The sequence below is a fragment of the Mytilus californianus genome, unplaced genomic scaffold (genome assembly GCF_021869535.1).
Source record: "Mytilus californianus isolate M0D057914Y unplaced genomic scaffold, xbMytCali1.0.p SCAF_13, whole genome shotgun sequence".
Lineage (NCBI taxonomy): Eukaryota > Metazoa > Mollusca > Bivalvia > Mytilida > Mytilidae > Mytilus > Mytilus californianus.
In genome coordinates this window covers 18697824-18719018 of record NW_026262615.1, presented here as the reverse complement: position 1 = coordinate 18719018, position 21195 = coordinate 18697824, and positions in this window count along the sequence as shown.

Sequence of the window (21195 nt, the reverse complement as noted above, 5' to 3'; positions counted from 1 at the left end):
GAATATTTGAAAGCCAGGGATGTATAAGATATATTTAAATATATCAATATCATAGAATTATAGTGCAGGTATATTTTTCTGTACATGCTTACAGAATGAATATAACAATATCATAGAATTATTGTGCAGGTATATTTTTCTGTACATTCTTACAGTATGAATATAACAATATCATAGAATTATTGTGCAGGTATATTTTTCTGTACATGCTTACAGTATGAATATAACAATATCACAGAATTATTGTGCAGATATATTTTTCTGTACATGCTTACAGTATAAATCTTACAATGCCATAGAATTATACTGCATGTTATTTTACTGTGATTAACACTCTAATATTTGAACAGTAATGATGGCGTATCCAGTTATGCATAAGAATATATATTCCTGATTGGTAACATTTCAGAGTAGGAAAATATATCCATCTAGTAAACATAATTATTAATATCATATTTGATATAAAAAAAAATATCGGAAGAAAACAAATCTTGCTTTTGTGATCAGAATTGAACAATTTAATTTTTTTTATGAGATACACGTCACAGTTGTAAAACCAAAAAAGTGGGGGTTTTGGGGGTAACGTTCTGAGAATGTCTTACTGTTCGTTGAAAAGTCCACGAAAGTCGAAGCGGTTTGTAATTTGAAACCTAACGAGTCGCGCTCAATTTTTCTCTCATTTCTCCCTCCTTACCTTAGCCTTTTTTGAACATGTAATTCTTTTCAAGTTTTGCTTGCATGGAATCAGCATGCAATTTTGGTCAGCCGACGTTATTCAACCAACAATCAATAAAGAGTTTCATTATGTTTTGGAATGTTTGGCAATAGACGAAAAAAGATAAACGTTTTTAAAGCATCAATTTGTAAACAGACCAAATATTTTAAAATTTCAAGATCTTATGAATAGCAACAAGCAACAACCCGCCTGATCAAAAGTTGTGTAAATTTATATGAATAATCACTGAATGCCTACAATCTCCTGGGTAACCATTTTATGTCTCTACTTTACATTTGTACTTAAATTTTATACTGTGTATGTTTATTTATTTGATCTGTCTCTATACCATTGTACTTTGGTTTTAAATTGCGAGAATAAAGATATATATTATTTAATAGACATGTTCATGCAAAAGTACCAGGTCACAAGGGAAAAAGCCGTAGAAGCTATGCCAAAACTCCGTACGTATAGAGACTTGAACACCACATATAGTGTTCAGCCGTACTTAAAATCAAACATATCACGCCAAGAAAGGTCAGCAATTGCAAGACTGAGATGTGGTGTTTTCCCCCCTTGAAATCGAGAAAGGGCTGTACCGGGGCATCCCGGCTGATAGACGACTTTGTAAAGTTTGCGGAACTGGGACCGTAGAAGACGAAAGACACTTTTTATTACATTGCCCTGCTTATTCATTACAGAGAAAGTCAAATTGAGAATGGAAATGGGGAATGTGTCAAAGAGACAACAACCCGACCATAGAGCAGACAACAGCCGAAGGCCACCAATGGGTCTTCCACACTGTAAATAAAAGTGTTAAGAATCTGAACACTTTTTAAACGCCCTTTTGTAACACTTCTGGAACGCGTAACAGTGTTCTAAATATTAACATTGGTGTTCCAGTTTTTAACATCATGTGTGCATATTTCGAACGCTATGTGTGTTATTCTTGAACGGATAGTGTGTACTCCTTGAACGCCTAGTGTTTGAATCTGGAACGCGTAACAGTGTTCTAAATATTAACATTGGTGTTCCAGTTTTTAACATCATGTGTGCATCTTTCGAACGCTATGTGTGTTATTCTTGAACGGAGTGTGTACTCCTTGAACGCCTAGTGTTTGAATCTGGAACATGTCCTTGTGAACAAAATTGTACGCCGTTACGCGTTCCAAGCCTTGTAACACTTCTGGAACACTCGGACTGTGTTCCAGAAATATGACTTTGATTGTGTTAATATCCAGAACACATAGTGTGTACTACTGGAACACAATTTTACATGTTCCAGAAAAAAGTGTTCCATTCTCTAAAACATTATTGTGGTCTTGTAAAAAAAATAATTTAATTGATTAAAACATCTTTAATTGATTAAAAGAGGCAAAATTAAAAAAAGTACAAAATGTGAAATATTGAAGCAACTTTAAAATGACAAGTTAGACAAGTTAGAAATATAACATTTGACAACGAAAAATTACACTATAATTTAATTGGCAAAATGTGTCCAAATATTTAATCAGACAAAATTTTCGTCACATTCAAAACTATTATGTTACAACATAGATATAATAGCCATAGATAAAGTACTCAGAATATATCACACTGAGCCCCATGTAGTTTCCTTTGAAATATCAAACGCACGGCACGGCGCGAAGTGGCCTGTGATGTAGATGATATCTGCCGACATCCTCCCAATGGACTAATTTCTTATCATAATTATATTTAAATTATCGGGCACGCGTCTTATCAGCTGATAATTAATATGCGTTACCTGTCTCAAGTAAAAATATGACGTGAGGCGGTAGCAATGAAAAGCGTCTGGTTGTACAAATTGTTCGGATTGTAATTTATTTGGAGAAAATCGGTCAACAAATAAAAAGGTTATGCTGTTGTTGAAATAATAAAATAGAGAAATTATGGAAAATGGACTTAACAGGCACGTAAAATTAAATTGCCATAGCACTTGCATCGGTTGCACTCGGGAAATAAGACCTGTATGATTGACAAGAGGAGACATATCAACTACTGATGGTATACGTGGTTAAGAGGTCGAACCTGGTCGAATTTTTCTATGGCTATTATATCTATGGTTACAACAAAGTCTAGTGGCTTATGAACACAGTTTAACTCATCGTTTGCAACTTCTTAAGTCAAGCACTGTCCTGAATTTCTTTACAAAAAAACTGATGTCAATGGCTCGTTTATCACCAATATTTCCATAATCCACAGCCTGCATAGCACTCAGATAGTCAATATCACACATAAAATACCCTGTATTTATGCTGCTAGTAGTCGAGTCGATGTTCATGTAACACTACTACCTTGGGTATTTTTAAACATGATTTGAGTCGTCTACAACTGTTTTTGAGCCTCCATTTTTAAGAGGATTCGTCTCCTTGGGTTATAACTATTCTTTAACCTTGTTATCTATCAACCGTAAGTTCTGAAATGTCAAATATAAAGTGTATGAGTAAACAAATTATTGATCCTGTCGATATTCCTTAAGAATTAGAAACTCTTATTTCGTTTTTGCAATTCCATTATATTTGTCAGCATTATTAGAATTTTTTTGCAATATTTGATAAGATGCATTTGTTAAAGAGTGGTATACATGTATTTTCAAGTATAGGGGCTCTCGTGTTCTATGATAGCTTTTTGAAAAAAGATGATAAGAAGTGTACAGCAAATGGTCATAGGTGTTTTAGGCAAAAAAATCTTAAACTTACATAAAGTACTTTTATGGTGCAGGATAAGTCGTCATCTCTGGAACTGCGAAATTTTCTCTTCATTCTCGAGGTATGCACGAACAATTACCCCTAAGTACTGTAGTTGTGTTTGTACCCTATAAAAGTAACGTAGGAATACATTACAATACATGTATGAAGTGCACAACGGTGGACATTTGCTAAAATCAATTACTAAGAATTAAGTATTTAAGAATGAGAAAGCTATTAAAAACAGATACATTAGAAATTTAAAATTAGTGTGTTGCAGTATACCTTTTTACAAACCTCTGTCTAGACATTGCAATGTCATGACAGTTTTTGAATATGTGAACAAATCCTTATGCATTGTTTTTATTTTATTAACAAATGTACATCCTCAAAAGTGTGAATAATCGCGTGATCTTCTTGTTGCTTTCTATACACAATGTTTGGAACACATGGCGTTCAGGGAAAACGATTAACTGGAACGCATCATCTTCGAGACCAGAACACATTTACAATAGCAACGGTATCATTAGCATTTACGTATAAATTTACATTGGTTAAAAATTAAAAAAACATAATCATTTAAATGTTTTCTCTCAAAGAACCTCCTACTTTTTTAATCGAATTATGGCATAGCAGCACAGTTATGTGTTCAAACAAAATGTTCTATTTCCATTTATACTTCAGTGTGTCCTGTCAAAGTAGAAATTTGTTGATAAAATACTAAAAAAATAAATTTGAAGTTCGTAATTTGTTATAAATATAGATATACATACCTATTAAATCATGTTTTGTTGTTAATTTTCTTCAGTTCAATCGCGATCAAAAACCAAACTTCCGGTACATTAATACGTCACGCGCTGTAATGTACGCGGACATGTTTGGAACACATGGCGTTCGGAGAAAATGGTAAATTTGAACACATCGTGTTCGACACCAGAACGCTTTTACAATAGCAACGCTTTCATGAGCATTTACGTATTTACATTGGTTAAAAAATATACCCAAAGAACTTTTGTCGTTTAGAAAAAAGATGTATATTAAAAATCAATCATTTGCACGCTTATAAATACGCTCTTGTAACATGTTTTAATTATTTTTTTTACCAAACTGATAATTTGCTTATGTTGATACAGCTAAAATACATTTATCGTCAAATTATAATACGAATCACCCTTATTCATCGTCTGTTTGACTCTGAAGCGATGAAATATTTTTTTCACTCCCCATTACAATATTAGAACACTAAAGTGTTCAATTTGGAACACTGGTCTTGAACATATGCGTTAAAAAACTGAACACAATGTGTTATATTCTTTAACGCTGGCGTTCAATGTGGAACACTAATGTTAACAACTGAACATATTGTGTTTAAAAATGGAACGCGTCCGGACGCGTCAGGCGTCCGCAATATTTACAGTGAATGCAGCGAGAAACTCCCGCACCCGGAGGCGTCCTTCAGCTGGCCCCTAAACAAATATGTATACTAGTTCATTGATAATGGACGTCATACTAAACTCCAAATTATACACAAGAAACTAAAATTAAAAATGATACAAGACTAACAAAGGTCAGAGGCTCCTGACTTGGGACAGGCGCAAGTGTATGTTCATGGACTGTCAACAGAGATATAACTGTAATTTTGATAACATGTCTGATCTGGATAAATTCAAATTTTTACTCAGTGCCGGTGTTAAAATAGTGTCAAAATTTATCACTAACATTTCTAATATTAGAACACAAACATTAATGAGAAAAAATTAACTTCTTGTTTATTATACAATTAAATAGATATTTGATACTTATAACAGATAATTATGAGAACTTTAGAAGTACAGTGCATCATAAGCCTATGAAGGCTGGCTGACATTATAAAATGTTTTATATTTGTATTATTATGTTATATCAGGTTGCACTTTAATAAAACTATATATATATATATATATATAACTTTGCCACGGGCTCATGTTATCTAATTAGATAAATAAAACCCTTTAAACATTCGATTTTTTTTTATTGATTTTTTTTTTTACTTTTCATCACAAAGTTTTGAATTAAAATTATAAAGCTTACCTCTATAAACAGCTAAATATAAAATTACTAATGTCTTCATTGTTGGTTAAGTCTGATTCAGTTTAAATTTTATACGCAAATGGCAAAAACATAGATTTATAGATGTTGTTTCGTTGTGTTCTTTCAAGTTTACATTTTTTTATTTATTACATTGCAGGTTAAGTAACAGGTATTTGAAAAGAAAATATATTCACTTGAAGCACGAATTTGAAGTCATTATAAGATTTAACATTCATACACAATTTATACTAATCAAACTAACTCTTTCTCTACTATTAACCGAAATCTGTTCACACTGTTTAAACACTTCCTTGATTAAAAAGTAATTTAAATACTGTCCGTTATACAGTAACTTAGGGAAAAGGTTTAAAATAAAGACCCCAGTTCATAGTCGTGACAGATTGATGAGCAACCTTGTATATAGTCATTATTTAGTAGCCGTATCTTTCAAGTTTATTTTTTAAAAGGAGGAAAAATCGTCATTTAATTAAGCAAGAGGATCATATAGCATTAAGATCATAAATTATACCTTCGTACACAAACTAATGGAGCCCTGTTGATCTCATACAGATAAAGAATTGTTTTTAAAAGTCGAGCTCTGAAGATTTAAAGTCTTGCGCTGTAGATCTAAATCACCAGTGCTGGACTTAATATCTACAGCGTTGGACTTTACATCTTCAGCCCTGGGTTTTGTATCTCCAGCGCTAGACTTTGCTTCTCCAGCAAACGACTTTGGATTTCCAGCGCTGTGCTTTATTTCTACATACTCGATTTTACATTTCCAGCGCTAGACTTTTTATATATCAAAAGCGCTAGACTTTACATTTGCAGCGATGGAGTTTAAATCGTCTAATTAAGTTTAAATGGACTATATATCTACGGAGCTGGACTTTAGATCCCAGCGCTGGACTTTACATCTCAAGCGTTGAACTTCAAATCTACAGCGCTCGACTTTACATCTCCAGCGCCAGACTTTACATTTGCAGCGCTAGACTTTACATCAACAGCGCTTGAATTTGAAAGTCACATCTCTTTATCTGTATAAACCCAACAGGGCTTCGTACAAACTAACGTATGCTGTTGTTGTATTTTAGTGAATAATGGGCATTAGTTGTCAAATTCATGATCACCGATTTGACTTGAATTCCAATACTAAAACGTATATCCAAATTACCAAGAGTCCAAAGAGAAATAATGAACAATGCACGAACTCGTTAAAAAGTATCAGCATATTTTGGACGAGTCGCCACCTAATTAACCATCGAGATAACTTCCGAAGACTGCCGACGGTCTAACGACCTGATGTAAACATAAATATAAAATAATATAAATAGACAAGTACGTGCTGTCATGTAATGGCGATTTTTATAGATCTATTTAATTTCATGGTATAGATTTTTTAAAATGCTTTTTTGTAGGACGAATCAGTCAATGGAATGGTTTTTCCTGGTCGATCGCTTGTTTCAATTTTTATGTTGACATTCTTTTCTTTTTAATAACTAAACAATGTTAGCACATGCGTAAACCGGGGTCAAATTAAAGGTCGTATGAATATGAATTCAAAGGAGCTAAATCATTGACGAATTATAAAGTTGCGATGTTTTTTATCTAATTTTGACAAAATTGAACCAATTTAACAGCTAATAGAAAAATATTATTTCAATATTCCGCTTTTATGAATATTTGAAACAAAAAAACATATTTATTTTTTATTCTAAATTGTAGCTAATGCCCCTTTTCAACCAAAAGTAAAAAAAAATGGAATATATTTTGTTTTTATCGTGTTTAAGGTTGCTGTCTATTTTATGTACACAATTACCCAATACCTCCTTTTGTTTGTATGGAATGGAATGTGCCTGTCTCTTAAATATCTTTGTTCTTTTTAGCCATTATGATGTTGTTGTGTTGTTATGCCGTTTGGTTTTGTATTATGGTTTTGTTTTTATATTTTCTTGTGTTTATTTTGCTTTTTTCGGGGGAAGAGAGTTCCAGTAGACTTTAATTTGTGATCAGGCTAGTTATATTGACAAAATTAATGTTTTTTACGAGATTCCAAAAGAATTATAGAAAACAATGTTATTTCATTAATTGTGGTGATCATTGTGTAATCAAACCTAAAATATGTGTTTCTCAATAAGACAGTAACCACCGACTTACAACAATTCATAAAAGTCAAGTCCACATGAAATATCAAAAACTAATCTCTTAATCTTTACAGAACGAATTCGTTCACCAGTGGATTTTCCTGTAGTTATATTACTTCAATATTGTTTTATTCTTTTACTTAAAATAACTGTTTTAGAGCAATTGATTTTTTATTTCTATTCTTCATTTTCACGCTATCTACCTTATGGCATTCAACCATGATCTTTTCACTTTTATCAGCGATTTATACTTTACTGTTTCATTTATGGAAGTTAAGATCAGACGAATGTAGGTCAATGTCATCTTTGTTTCACTTCGTCTGATCTTAACTTCCATAAATGGAACAGTAATGCGTCTATTATTCAAAAGTAATAATAATAAAATAGTAATAACTTAAGATATAATTTGTTTCAGTATAGATTCTTACTGTTAGTTTTTATTTCTCCAACTAATCCGTGACATGGTACACTCAAACTCCATTTTGTCCAAGGTTATAGTTGTCTTTTTGACATTGTTTTACACCCCCCCCTTTTTTTATTTAATGTTGTATTTATATTGTGTCATAGATCAAATTTATTCGTTCAGTGTATGTCTACTTGTATTTGTTAAATTATATGTCTTTCTAATCGAGTTAAGACATTTCAATTGTTATTTTATAGTGTGTCTTTCCATGTTGTAATGTTACACTGCTAATTCGGGTAGGGGTGAAGGTTGGTGCCTGTTAAAACGTTTAAACCCGCTGCATTTGTTTGCACCTGTCCTAAGTCAGGAACCTGTTTCAGTGGTTGTCGTTTGTTGATGTGGTTCTTAGGTGTTTCTCGTTTCTCCATTTTATATAGATTAGACCGTTGGTTTTCCTGTTTAAATTGTTTTACACTAGTCATTTTGGGGCCCTTTATAGCTTGTTTTTCGGTGTGAGCCAAGGCTCCGTGTTGAAGGTCGTACTTTGACCTATAATTGTTTACTTTTTACACATTGTGACTTGGACGGAGAGTTGTCTCATTGGCACTCATACCACATCTTCTTATTTCTCTTAATTATATAGAGATAGCTTTAAAGTTGACTGCGACTTTCTACTTAAATGTAAGTACCTATAAATAATTCTTTTTATATGTTTACACAACGGACTGGCAGATTCTTAAATGTTTTCCTCTGATTGTTATTGGTTTTTTAATTTCCGTCTTTAAACTCACAAGTCGAAGAAAAATTGACAATGCAATGACAAAATCGAAAGACAAGTCGAAGAGAAATTGACAATACAATGACAAAATCGAAAGACAAGTCGAAGAGAAATTGACAATACAATGACAAAATCGAAAGACAAGTCGAAGAGAAACTGACAATGCAATGACAAAATCGAAAGACAAGTCGAATAGAAATTGACAATACAATGACAAAATCGAAAGACAAGTCGAAGAGAAACTGACAATACAATGACAAAATCGAAAGACAAGTCGAAGAGAAAATGACAATACAATGACAAAATCGAAAGACAAGTCGAAGAGAAACTGACAATACAAAGACAAAATCGAAAGACAAGTCGAAGAGAAATTGACAATGCAATGACAAAATCGAAAGACAAGTCGAAGAGAAATTGACAATACAATGACAAAATCGAAAGACAAGTCGAAGAGAAACTGACAATACAATGACAAAATCGAAAGACAAGTCGAAGAGAAACTGACAATACAATGACAAAATCGAAAGACAAGTCGAAGAGAAACTGACAATACAATGACAAAATCGAAAGACAAGTCGAAGAGACACTTACAATACAAAGACAAAATCGAAAGACAAGTCGAAGAGAAACTGACAATACAATGACAAAATCGAAAGACAAGTCGAAGAGAAACTGACAATACAATGACAAAATCGAAAGACAAGTCGAAGAGAAACTGACAATACAATGACAAAATCGAAAGACAAGTCGAAGAGAAACTGACAATACAATGACAAAATCGAAAGACAACGAAGACAAACAAGTCCACAAAACACAACATAGAAAACTAGAGACTGAGCGATACTAGCTCCATTAAAAATTGGGAGTGATCTCAGGTGCTCCGGAAAGGTAAGCAGATCATGCTCTACTAGTGGCACCCGAAATGTGTCCATTAAACGTACCCATTACGACTGGACGTGGTTGCGTATTTATACATACCATGTATCCAAACAGACAAAGTCTACTCTAATGTTACAGTTACTCAGAGAAAAAAGAAAATCAAAACATAATGCATTGGTACTTCAGAAGGATTAACATATCCTGTCAAATCCAAAATTATTCATTTATTTTGGTGATAGTTAAGTTATTCTTAGGACACGGACCGTTACTGGCCAAGTCCTTGTCGAGGTAGCCAGATGTGATCGCTTTATATGATTACTATTTGGTTTTAAATTTTTGTAAGTACTGTTGTATACAAGAACTTAATAAATAATTGGTAGCTATCCATTATATCGGTTTAGTAGAAAAGTGGGGTCATGCCATTCTCCCTTCACTGTCCCATAAAATGTAAGCCAATGCGAAAACGTTTATGGTATTTTCATACGTATTTTTTTTCTTCATATATTCGTTTGATTTAGGGAGAGATTTATTCTAAAAAGATCTATTTATATACAAATACAACACTGTGCTCTGTTTTCATTTAGTTAATTTTCACAACAGACAAATAAAGGTCCTCGAACTTCAGACATTCTATTGATCATTTAACTGAGACTAAAATGTGACAATCTCTCGTTTTAATTTGAATTTTAAAACGTTGGTGTACTTGTTTTTAATATGCTTTGATAAGTACAAATTAAGTGACCAGTTGGGATAACTCTTTTACATTGGCGGATCAACGGGTTCTGGGTTTTGGAGTTTTGTTAATCACGTAAAAGGCGCTAAAAATTATCCTGGAGCCCCTTTCCTGATAGAAACCACAATAAAGCCTAATAAAATGTCAGACAAGCCTACTTTTATATTGCATAGCATGAATGGGTTAAAATATTTGATTAGATAGATAGTATGAATGATGTATGCTGTTTTTTTTTTTCTTTTAACATAGAGAGGATAATACGAGGACTGGACAACTCAATATAGCCAGATATTTGTGAAATCAACAACGAAGAACTGAAATGAAAAGTTACAAACTCTTCAAGACGTCAATTCAATTAGTTGGTGAAACGAATATAGGTTAAGAAATATTATATGGTATATGTACTTTGAATGATACAGTCAAACAATAAAAACTGGACATTGTAGTTCGATTTAAAGTCAACACAGCTCCGAAAGAGTTAGTAAATCCTACCTACCGTATAGAAAGTAACAGTAATTTGTTTTTATGTTGCGTGTGGTCTTATATACCAATATCAATATTATAAAAAATGACCATACTGCAGAAGACCGTTGTTCAAAAAATCATTGTACGAACAACGTGAATTATAGAAACAATATAGTAGGTGTTGTACGATATTGCATTCCTGGTACTGCAGGAAATTATTGTGAAAGACTGTTTATTTTTTAATTTTTGATGCTTTTAAGTTATCTCTTTTTCCTAAGACGCGTAGTATCTTCGTTGTTACATAAATTATGTTATATCCAGTTATATTATATAGAAAAAGAAAGAATGGAAGGCTGAATGAGCTGTTTAATAAGTTGCCGTCCGTTGTTTATCACCCTCTATGTAAAGAAAACAAGCTGGTGCCTGGAAGTACGTAATTATTTTTATGGCATCCAAAATTAATCAAGTCAAACTGTCTTAACTGAAATCATTTAAAAAATAAGAAGATGTGATATGCTTGTTAATGAGACAACTCTCCGTCAGAGAACAAATGACATAGAAGTTAGCAACTATAGGTCACCGTACGGTCTCCAACATTGAACAAAACCCCTGTCGCATAGCAAGAGTTTAAAGGCCAAAGAATGTTTAACTAACTGCTTGGTTTATGTACAAAACAATAAACAAAAATAAAACTGTTTGTCACAGACTTTCAATTAGATCCTAACAATCAACACAATGACATGGATACAAATGTTATCAATGAGTTCGCAATAATTAGCGATATTAGTTGCATGCAAGGAAACAATAAAATTTTTGAATAAAACAATCATCAAAAGTTTTGCTGTTATTGTATTCTTTATCCTAGAATTCAATTGCTAAATATAATAATCTCTTTAATACTAAATGTACTAAAGGTCTGTCTAGTGTTTTGGAACTTTATTGGGGTTGTATATAATTTGAGATTTGAAGTAGGCTTGCAACTGTTTTTCTTTCTTTTCAAACCAAATACATAGATGGCATATGCAGTTTTTTGGCATAACTTTTTTTAACTATCAGTAAATAGATCCGCATACTTTTGAAATTTGATTCCGAGTATTGCAAAGACAGTAATGTATAGAGATTGAGGTCACACAAAATTATGTTTCCGCATATTGAAGAGCGGAATCGATGTTTTGCCAAAACATTATATGACTAATTTACAGTGAATTTTTTAACTCGCGTTGTCAGAATCTTTAAGAATTGCTCTTTAATGGTACATAAAATGGATAACAAGAATTACCAAAACATTATATACTAGTACAACAGTTCACACAAATCTCCATCACTCGACACCTCAATCGGCAAACCTCGGGTGACTACGCTTCTTACGGAATCGGCCGAGTTTTGACGAATGTCGACATCTCCGAAAAAATACACATTTCGGTTTAAACAGTATTTTGTTCAATAAATTGAATTGGATTGGGCAACAGGCAAAGCCTATGTAAGCCCTCTCCATAAAACAAGGTACAATATATTACATTAAAATAAAACAACAGTGGCGACACATAATGACAACACAGAATTATTTTTCAAAACTACCTCATAGCTGACTGGAAGGATGCTTCAAATAAATAACTCAGAAAAAAATTTATTAATATTCTAAGTAATTAACTCCAATATTGATTTAGAGGCCTAACATTAAATTAAACTGTCTTTAGTCAGTTGTTCATATTATTATTATAATAACTCATTTTTCAAAACAACATGTTTGATATCATGTACTTAGTTTTACTAATTTAATTTTATTTAATTTAAACCAAGACAAACAACGAACTGCACATGGTCCACATAGCCTGACTTAATAAATAATAATATTTATTCAGGAAAAGGCAATTTAAACAAATACATAATAAGTTTTAGAAACTTATGATATACCTATGGTTGTGACTTTTACATCTAATGCCTTAACCCAAGGATGACCCATGAAAACAAACAAGCTTATTTCCAATGGGGTGCTTATAGTCTTGATAATTAAATAAATAATTTATCATTCAATTTTACAGCAATATATATAGTATCCATAATACACTTGATACAGGCATAAAATGTAAACATTAATACTTCAGTGAATTGGTTTCAGTAAATCAGACATACTTGTTGTTACAACCTCATACACATCATTTAATTTAAAAGCTGATATACTCTAATTTGTTAGGAAATTTTGAAGAAGTTTTTGATTATGACCTAAGTGTGGAATAAATTCAGGAGAATGGTTCTAGCCTCTTTTTTTCAAAGGAAAACATTCCACAAGTTAAAAACTTTCTAAAAAAATTGTCACCACTAATCACCGATTACAAACCATGTTCACAATAAAGAACAATAAGAAAGGTGTCAGTTTCTTAGTGAATATTGAATAATATATAATCTTATGAATTTATGTAACTCTTAAGTCGTTCTAACTGTCATTTTAAATCATGATTTGTGCTGCTTTCAGAAGTTAAAAGGTCATTTTGCAACATCTACTAATTCCATTTACAGTTCTTGTTATTAACCGTTATATTGTACTTATTGTAGTAAGCGTCAATTGAACGTTTTAATTAGATAAAAAGCGTTTAAAATGACAAACAAAAACTAAGAAAAAAATGGCATTAATGGGTATTTTTCCCAACGGGCCTGATGTACATGGCAGTGATCGAACTGTAAATAAAACGCGCATGAAAAATTAATAAGTTAAAGTTTTCATATTGACGTCAGAAGTATTTTATGAATTATACAGTAAAAGAGTATGAACCAAATACAAATGTCGGTTTACAGTTCGTTTTTGTGTCCTGTTAAAACATTTTTAAATTTTGGAGTCTACATCCGATTCTTTGCCGTGCTTTTTGGAAGCAGATTGACTGCAGGACAATTTCAAGGAAACACGTACATGAAAGGGGAAGTAATAAGCATATTAAGTAACATAGGGCCAACAATGTGTGTTAATAAATGTAAAAGTTCATATGGATGTAATGGAATTAATTTTGATCGCCAACAATTAACTTGTGAGTTATTACGTATTAACCCGACAACGCACAACATATCTGTAAAAACTGGTTCCATGTTTACTGCTTTGTCTTCTTGGCAGACGGTAGGTATAATAGTTCCAATTTCTATAAAACAGTATTGAGAACATTCTTATTTTAGTTCATTTATCATTTGGGTGACATGTGTGCAAACGGAATATATATTATTTTTAATATATCAATAAGTGCAGTGAATTATTTGACATTATTATACTTCGTGTCAGAATGCCAGATTTTGAGTGGGTAATACGAGGGAGACAATTTACTTTATTATACTTCACGTTAAAATACCAGATTTTAATTGGCTAATACGAGGGAGATAATTAACTCTATCCCATGGCAAATAATGGAGACGCTTGCTCAAGTGTGCGCTTTAATAAATACGGATGATTGTTATGTACAAGACGACATAGTTTATTACTTTGAATTTGAAATTTTATAGACACTAATAACAGAACATTTAGTATAATAAGTTAAATAACACATATCTGAGAGGGTGATAGAGCAAATTGTTATCCCTCGAAAAGACATTGTCAACCTTGGCTTCGCCTCAGTTGACAATGTTTTCTCGGGGTAACAATCTGTCATATATATTTTTAATTGTAACAGTTGCTCAAAAATATTCAAGCAGAGGTATCCAGACGTTAAGTCCAAACGGTATCATCAAATAGTAGTCAGTGCTTTGTTACTGACGAGTTTTTTTAACAATTTTTTCTTAAATTCTCCGTTGACAAATTAGGAAAACATTGAGAAACTAAGGTTCCATCTCTCTCAGGCAAAGTTGATCTTAGATGAATTTAGCTACTAGTATGTTTTTATGTCCCTTTTTGTCAAAATCCCTAGCTCTCAAAATGATTTGGTTTGAGCGAACCTGATGAAGGTAAATCAAGAAAATCGCTTCGGATGCGCAGAATTAAAGGATTATTTTCTATAACACCATCAAATAAACTAAAAGCATTCAGGTCTACAAATAAAATGTAGATTGTTAAAACCTATCTTAACACAGCTACATAAATTACTCTTTTCATAGTCAAAGTTTGATTTAGAAACATCTTGTCCCTGAAAAATTTCCGTGTGAAGTGGTTTCTACGGGGGCTCAAAATCCAGTCTTGGAGTCTTTATTTTTTTTATTATTTTTTTCTTATTTGGCAATCGGAATTACCGTGTTCATAGAGTCCGCACCTGTAACATATTTCTCCTTCTCTGTACCTTTTTATCAGGTTTCCATGACCAATCCTGTCCGCAAAGACAGAACAGCACGCTCACGAAAATAGGGATTGAGTTGTAAGTAGTTAGTGAATTTGAACAAGAGGCTTCGACATGGTGTTTGCACACACTTTGTTTATTTTTCGCAAACTTTACATACTTCAGCCTTTTGATGGCACAGTTATCTGAGGACCTTATATTTTCATCAAGACTCGGAAGTGCTAGCGAAGTCAACAGATAAGTATTCCTGCACGGTTTTCCAAGTAGCTCGTTGAAAATGGCTACGTCTCATCTGTCTAGTTCCTTTTTAAATGAGCCAATAGGTTCTGTGTTAAATTCTGCAAATCAATTCACAGTTAAGCTCGTACTGTATTTGATGACCCTTGAATTTGAACGAATTTTCGGCCTTTTTTTACTTTCTTAGGTTTCTTAGGTTATCAGCTTTTCGTCATTTCTTTACATTTGCGATAGACTATCTTGCTTTTCATCCGTTAACCTCCAATTAAATCAAATCCAAAGTAAAGCTGCTACAGATTTTGGAAAAACGGCTACCAGATAATACGTGTTTACTGATATAGCGCTCTTGACGATAGTTTCAAATTGCGCCCACCTGATTTATATACTCTGGTTAATTATATAGATTTACAAATATATTGATATTAGGATAGAACTAGCATACGATAAAATTATTCAAACCACGTACATACATTGATAGTTATAATCAGTGTCATAACAGAAATTAGAAGACTTGTCAGATCCTTGTAAGAATAGCGTGGACACACGGTCTGTATTTAAATCAGATTGGATCTTCTGAGACTTTTGATGGATTGATTATTGCTTTCCTAACGTACACTAACTTCATATATGAGGGTCTGGATGGGGTTTACAGAATAAAAATAATGTGCAGGAAACAGAGAGTGATGGGGAAAAACAATAAAGAATAGAACATATGACTTGAAAAAAATCAAAAATACAGAAATGAACCTCCCCCCACCCCCCACCCACACACACACACATAATTCTAAACCCTCCTTCATATACTGTAAACATTTTTCAAGACGCGTAAAATTTTATGGAAATAATGTTGTTCTAGAAAAAGGACAACCTTTACCGATATTTTCTGTAAAAGTTCGGTTCATCATCCGCCAGTCCTACAACGTAATAGTTTAATATCGTATAAATAATTCAAGGCAATTAATTAGTTTCTTACAAAGCGCAAACAAAACACAAACTAAATTTAATCATGATATAAACGTTAGAGGTGTAATAGTTTAGGTGAGGTTTTACCATATCAGAACGAGTTAAATCTCTAAAATTACCTAACAAATTCGCGTCCTGAATATGCATTTAATTTGGCACTGGGCGTTGAACAGCCATCACCATCATCGTCCTCATCTTAAAATAACTTAACCGTTCCGTCTATTGTTTACACAATGAAATAAAGTTTAAAGGATATTCTGCTGTATATGAATGATTGACAGAATGTTGCTTTATGTGATTCGATAAATCATCTGTATTTATTCATTTCAATGAACATTTATATCCTGAAGGGTTGGTAAAGAATAATAATCAACAAGCAAGGATACATTGCATACAAACTACATAGTGTTACCAATTCAACGCTGTAATTAGATCTTTGAATATTGTTTTTTTTTTTGTTATCAGTGAATTAAAATCAAACTTAATATTATTTGTATATGCATATGCGCATTCGTGAAATTTTTCCGATAAAGTGTGTGGTACAAGTTTTTTGAAATCTTTATATTTTTGTCAAAAGATCAAAGTAAACATTTTGTCATAATTTATGAAAATTAAACGAGCCAAACTAGTTTTAGTCAAGGTGTTTGGTACCACCTTAAAATGATTGGTTGTTTGATTTGTTTTGTTGACAAGAACGGATAATAATAATTTTTATATTATATATCAGAACAGTTCTACATGCTGGCCAAATCACTGCTCACAAAACAGGAGATGTACTGTATCCAATCAAAATAAAGCATTTTGTATACCATTTGGTAAGTTAATAATATCATTCCCATGCAATGTTGTATTTTACTTATTTTCAGGAAATTTAGATTGTCACAAAACACGAGGGTACTTATGAATGCTAGTGGTAAAAAGATGGTGTCTTTATTTTTTTGTTTATTTCTTTTATTTTTGTTGGCAATCAGAATCCCAGTGTTCATAGAGTCTGCACCTGTAACATATATCTCCTACTCTGTACCTGTTTATCAGGTTTCCATGACCAGTCATGTCCCCACAGAAAGAACAGCATGCTTACGAAAATAGTTGTTTCATTGGCAATCATACCTCATCTCCTTATTTTTATATGTATCATGTAATGAGCGTGAAACAGTTTCTTTACAGAATGCATCCGACTTAACATCCCCATTTCAACGGGACATGGCTACATATTTAGGCATCTTTGCAGGTCAACCGGGACGCCCAGTCAGTGCGGGAAAGGTCAAAATGACCACATTTCTTTACCCTATGAAAATAAGAAGATGTGTATGATTGCCAATGAGACAACTTTCCACAAGAGACCAAATGACACAGAAATTAACAACTATATAGGTCATCGTACGGCCTTTAACAATGAGCAAAGTCCATACCGCATAGTTAGCTATAAAAGGCCCTGAAATGACAAATGTAAAACTATTCAAACGAGAAAACTAACGGCCTGATTTATGTACAAAATAATGAACGAAAAACAAATTTGGACACCATTTGGGTATAAAAATATGTTTTTTTTTCAGTACTTTTTATGGACACTATAACTTCAACAGATTACCCAGGACAGTATCCAAACAATCATGTGAAAACTTGGAGTTTTGCTGTCGAAAGTAATTTCAAACTGGTCCTGAAATTTACAGCCTTTAATCTGGAGACAAATTTCGATTTTTTAAAGGTATTCTAAAAATATATATAATTCATACTCAAAATCACTTACTTTATGTAAAGTGCAATCAAATCTAATGGATATAGGGATATGTGTGGACTGCAATCCAACGATACAAGTATCAAAAAGACATCTTGAGGTCTAGTTCGTTTCATGATGACAATAAGTGTATTAAATGTCTGATTAAACTCTTATCTGACATGAGTTTATGAAATTCTAATGTAAGTATTGTCCGTTTTGTTCTAGAGATCTATGTATTTGTTTATTTTTAAATCGATAAAAAAAAATGAACACCCCAAGGGAAACTGATGTTTAGAAATATGACTATATTTTGTCTATTCGATACAAAATGATGATCTTGAGGGGTAGGAATATCTATAAGCCTCCGAGAATAACATCATTCTTATAGCCAGTGAGTCCTTCAGGTTCGAACATGATTATAATGTAACATTCTGTATATTTGTATTAAAACTAAGGTTGCAACTCCCTCATGCAACCTTGATTTAACCCCGAAATATTGTCGACGTTTCTTTGCTAACCTTAAGGATGTACTTACTTTAGGTGAAATTAAAAAAATCTAGAAGTTAAAATTGATACTATAAGTCGGAAGAGCATTAGTTAAGGAACAAAATAAGCTAAAAATATTGATAGGTTATGGAGCCCCTTTTCGAGATATTTGAGTTTTAAAAAATGGCGGGAAAGTCTGACTCGGACTTTTACCTTGTATTTGCATTGCTATTATTTGGGTCTCAAATCGAAAGAAAAGAAATCTAGAATCTGCTTAAATATTGGTAAATGAGCTTTAATGAGCTATTGAAGTCTTATATGGTGTTATGGGGCAAAATATTTTACCCTGTATGGTAGGAAAAAAACCAAGGACATCTGACACAAATTCCTAAACCTCACCTAAGTACATCCTTAAGCAGAGACGATGTTACCACTGTTTCGGAGCTTGATGCTTGACACTTAACTATCATTTTCTGTTGGGTTATTTATGTTCCTAGGATTTGATGGTCTAAATTTTTTTAATGTATTTTGGCTTCCAAATGGTTGGTTTTTAGTGAATATATCTGTTATAAATATTTTTGTTTCCAGAACCACATGTCATGCACACTGAGATTAGTATCATACATGACGGGTGTCATATGTGGAGCAGGAAGTGCTTACTCTTCCGGGGTGAATGAAATCAACTTCGGTTTTAATGGGGTTCGTGCCCTAAAAAATTACTGAATACAAAAATGAAGGACCCCCATCCAAACCCTCATACATGATGCTTCCCAAACTTTTTATGCCGGCAACAAATATCGCACAGGCTGAAATCGGCATCACATCTAATATTACCATGTCAAATTAATCTGTCTATGCCATTATTCAGACGTCCCCATGCATTGATATTTTGTTTAAATTGTGCTTGCTTTGACTAAGTGTGTGGCCGCTGGAAGTTAATCAACTAACAACAAAGATCATACATGTGTTATCTTTTTCTTTTAGATTTATGATAGACAAGGTGGAACGGAATTATACAGTTTGACTGGTGAACATCTTCCAGATGAAGTTTGGTCGAAGGACAATGGTTTCTTCATTAACTTTACAACTGATTCCTCAGTTACCTGGCTGGGTTTCTCAATTGATGTATACAAAACCTCATAATTCATAATTTCTTGTAAAATACAGAAATTCAGTGCTCGATATATCCTTGTGTATTACACAAATGTACTTATAGAAATTCAGAGCTCGATATATCCTTATGTATTACACAAAAAGTACTTATAGAAATTCAGTGCTCGATATATCCTTGTGTATTACACAAAAAGTACTTATAGAAATTCAGTACTCGATATATCCTTGTGTAATACACAAAAAGTACAGGTCTATAGAAATTCAGTGCTCGATATATCCTTGTGTATTACACAAAAAGTACTTATAGAAATTCAGTGCTCGATATATCCTTGTGTATTACACAAAAATTACTTATAGAATTACGTTATATTATAGTACCTTAAAGATTGCCACGGATGTTACGTATGTAGAAAGAACTGCTCAACATTTAAGTTTTCAATGGAATATTATTATTTAAATGTTTTGTATTGGGGATGATTGTTGTCCATGTCAAATCTAATTTAAAGATGGTCTTCTGTCATTCTTTCTTTTTTTTCTTTCCTAATTTGTATTCTATTTTTAAACTTTGAATCAACAGTTCTTAAAAGAATTAAAAACACACAGAAATAGTCGAATTAAGGATAAAAAAGGGAAAATTAAAACAGCTTGCGCCCGCTTATAATAGATAACATACTAAAACATGATTGATTTTTTTGTAGCGTTATGCTAGTTATAAAAAATCAATAAATACACATTGCTTTTAAAACAGCCACGTGTTTGATTCATTTTACTCCCGTTTTTTTTTTTACAGAATTTGACAATCGATTAGAGAATGGGATGAACGTCAATGAGACAACAAATCAACATTACAAACAGAAACGGCATCTAGAGTTTAAAAGAGGTCAACAAACTATCGTAAAAAGATGATGATGAGGATGATGGATGGCTGCTTAACGTCCAACGGCAAATTAATATGCATATTTAGAAAATTGATAAATGTTGCATTATTTATCATGTAGCATATCGTTTTCCTTTTTGTTGTGAGCTCGAACGCCGCACGTGGCAGGTTCGTTTAACACCGATCTTAATTTAGTCTGATTGCTATTTTTCTCGCCGAAGGTTGGTGGTTATCACTGGGCACTTCAGCTTCATCCACCAACAAGAGGCTGTCAGAGTGACAGCAAACCGGATTTTCCTGCATAAAAATGAAATTGCAAATCTGGACCCCCAAACAGAATCAAGTAAAAAAAATATATATTGCATTCAGAAAATTAGTTTATACAGAATAACAAACAAACCTACTACAAAATTCTTCAAACAATTTACCAAAGAAAAGAAGAAAAAAAAATTCCAAAATATCATTTATCATTAATACAATGTCTTTTAAAAATCTATAAAACTTATCTGTAATTATCTTCAAAATGTCTAATAATGAACAGTAAATTTCAAACTATATGTATACTGTCCTACAGAGCTTATCATCAACAACACTTAGGAAACACAAAATTTTCAAATAAATCTGTCACTCCAATTATAATTTTGTGATTGATAATTA